At 39.6% G+C, this 3,482-nt stretch overlaps 1 pseudogene; it reads right to left on the bottom strand.

Moving 5' to 3' along the window:
• Window positions 1-540: 540 nt before the first annotated feature.
• On the bottom strand, window positions 541-2,482 carry LOC105537460 (annotated as a pseudogene).
• Between the last annotated feature and the right edge of the window lie 1,000 nt (window positions 2,483-3,482).

Here is a 3,482-nt window from a genome sequence, read left to right as displayed (position 1 = left end):
GATGTAAGACTCCCTTGGGCATTTCTTGTAAGGCTGGTCTAGTGGTAAATTTCCTTAATTTTTGTTTATCTGTGAAAGATTTTATTTCTCCTTCACTTCTAAAGTATAACTTTGCTGGGTTTAATATTCTTGGCTGACAGATTTTTTTTTTCCCCAGAACTTTGATTCTATCATCCTGTTCTTTGCTGGCCTGTAATGTTTTGCTGGAAGTTCACTGTTAATCTAATGAAGATTCCTTTATGTATGACTTAATGCTTTTCTCCTGCTGTTTTTAAAATTCATTGTCTTTGACTTTTGACAATTTGACTACAACATGCTTCAGAGAGGACCTGCTTGGGTTAAATCTAATTGGGATTCTTTGAGCTTTCTGGATCTGGATGACCATCTATTTCCCAAGACTTGAGAGGTTTTCTGCTGTGATTTTATTAAATATGTTTTCCTCTCCTTTGCCCTTCTCTTCTCCTTGTAGAGCACCCATAATATGAATATTTATTCACTTAATGGTGTCTCATACATCTGTAGGCTTTCTTCATTTCTATGTAATTAGAACAAATGATCTATCTCAAGTTCTATGAGTTTAAAGTTTTTCAGAAGTTATTACAGAAGTTAACACTGAAATCAGAAACAAACTTTCACACCTGTAGCATTTATAACAAAGTCAATATCTACATGACCTTAATTTAAGAGATTTAGGGTGTTTCCATGATTCAGAATCCATGACTAAAGTTTCAAAGTCCAGATCCAAGTCAGAAACAAGGGCACTTACAAAGTAATCAATAGAAGGGCACTTCTGAAGCATACCTTCAACCATGAGCATGGGCTCCTTGCCTCCACTGTGGGCCAGCATCTCCCTGCAATAGCACTCCCTGGTGGCCCTGTTAAAAGAATTTTGTAGAAAACATTCCTTCCAAACCATGGAAGTGACTGCCCTAGACATGAGGTAAGAGCAGTATTTGGCACCATAGCCCACGAGGTAGCTGATCCGCAGCTTCCAGGCAGTATTTGGAACATATGGTAAGCCATAGAATGTCTCTTGTGTTTCCTTGAGAATGTCTGTGGTTGGACTCTTCAAGGGATGCTTTCTCTGTTAGATTTGATCCAGAGTGGCATAAAAGACCTGAAGTTTCATATTGGCTGCAGCACAAACGTTTTTAGATTCACAAAGTTGAGACACCATATTTTTTTGGCAGTAGCCCATTCTAATTATGTCTGGCAAACTGGTTGCTCAATAATCATTTGTAAAGTACTCCATTAGAATAGAAGGAACCTCTGCAAAATCAGTGGGACAGCCTGGTTCTGGTGACATGTTGGTAACAAGTACATCCTAGCATTCAATGCATAGCATGTCCCATTTCATGGACAAGATTTTCCCTCATTCCAGGAGTTAGCCAAGTTGGTGAACTCCTTGAGGAATGGGGAAAATTCAGCATAAGAACTATGACTGGGAGTTAATAGTCTCTGTCTTCCTTTAACCTTGCATCCATGGATTGTAAAATGGCAATCCTGATGTGGTTTGTCTGCTTGCTGAAGAAAATCAAAGTTAAATGCACCCCAACAATCCTTCAGATTCATGAATGACAGCCAGTTTTTGGACATCTTCACACATACCTCTCCTTTTGCAGGCTATTCTGCATATAAGGAAATCTCCAACAGTTTGTTAAGCCAAATATTCAGGCCTTCCATGCATGCTCCAAGGGAGAAAAACAGGCAATGTAAGCCAGGCTCAATATTATACCTGTGTTCATGAATCACATCACTGTGGTAGCAGGGGTCCCAAGGCATTACTTTGGAATTTTGAGAATTCTGTTTCATTTTCATCCCTCATATCATCTCAAAATCTTTTAGAGTTCTTTCAGAAAGTTGGTCAGGGAATTTCTCAAGGAACTGGATGACAGTCTCTGAATTTTTAACTATTGTTCCTTGGAGAGCCCTGTGGGAAAACACAGAATACCTACCAACTTTTCCAGAAGATCTCTGTTGCTGAGCAATTCTTCTAAACATTTTAATTGACCAGTATTGGGATAAAGAAAAATTTTGTAAGCAGCTTCTCACACCAAGTCACCTCATGCTTCTGCATGGAGACCACCAATTATGATACGATCCCCATCAGATAAAAGTTATGGCGAATGTGTTCTGGTAAGAGGTGCTTCTCAGTCTTGTTGGGAAAGTTGTTTGCCATAAGATGTGGACTACTCAAATCCAAGATTTTAACATTGAGGTCTACTGCTCTTTTACACTTTTCTTTGTCTAGATGGATTCCACTAATTTCAAAATCAAACATAAACAGTTCAACCACTTGCCTGGTTTCTGGATCAAGGGAATCCACGAGTTTTTTTTTTTTTTTTTAATCAGACAGTAATTTTTGCAAACTTTGACATAATTCCATATTTGTGTTCAACCAAGTCAGCCACTCTGTACAAGGAATCTGAGAGCTCATCAAACATGCACACAATCTGCGGTCCAGGTGGGGTGGAACATGCATGTTCCACAAGCAATTCTGTCTTCCTCAAGGCTTTTTATTGTGCAATATGAAATCTTTCTGCAGCGCTGAGCTCAGGACATCCAAAAAGACCCTAGTGCTCACTAAACAGGTCCAAGCATAGTCCTGCAGCTTGACATTGAAGGTGGAGTCCACCAGGGACCAGCTGGTGCTGACCCTTCCACATGGGTCTCGGCTCTGAGGCTGCCCCTGCCTACCCACCCTGGCCACAGGGCTGCTACTCCAGCTCTGAAGCGGCCTAGCCTTTGGGCACATAGTGTTTGTGGAGTAGCCCCATGCCCAGCTGCAAGACCCTTGCCCCAGTGCTGCAGCTCCAGCCAGGAGTGCACGCTTTGCACTTCTGGGCTTTCTTCATTTTTAAAAAGCTCTTTTCTTTTTTTCTTTTCTTTTCTTTCTTTCTTTACTTCTTTCTTTTGTTCACCTGTGATATTTCAAAATACCTGTCTTCAAGTTCAGAAATTATTTCTTCCGCTTGGTCTAGTTTGTTGTTGAAGCTCTCGATTGTATTTTGTCATTTCATTCATTGAATTCTTCAGCTCTAGGATTTCTGTTGGGCTCTTTTTTTAATGATATCTCTCTTTGTTGGATTTCTCATTCAAATAATTACTTTCCTGATTTCATTGAATTGTCTATCTGTATTCTCTTATATCTCACTGAGTTTCCTTAATATTATTATTTAGAATTCTTTTTCTGGCATTTGACAGACTTCCTTATGATTGGGGACTATTACTGGAGACATTTTTTTCCTTTAGAGGTGTCATGTTTCCTTTCTTTTTCATGTTCAACATGTTCCGTTCCTACATTGATTTCTATGTATCTGGTAGAAAAGTTGCCTCTTCCAGTTTTATTAAGTAGGTTTCATAGGGAAAGGCTTATTTGTATGAATGGGCCTTGGAGTGTTGTTGGCCTTGTTTCCAGGTGGACACTCTAGTGTAGTCTCCATGTAGTTGTGTTTTTGTTTTTTTTTTCCAGCTGTAATCCA

The sequence above is a fragment of the Mandrillus leucophaeus genome, unplaced genomic scaffold, assembly GCF_000951045.1.
Source record: "Mandrillus leucophaeus isolate KB7577 unplaced genomic scaffold, Mleu.le_1.0 Scaffold1721, whole genome shotgun sequence".
NCBI lineage: Eukaryota > Metazoa > Chordata > Mammalia > Primates > Cercopithecidae > Mandrillus > Mandrillus leucophaeus.
Note: the sequence above shows the minus strand (reverse complement) of the source record. Positions and strands in the feature narration are given on the sequence as shown.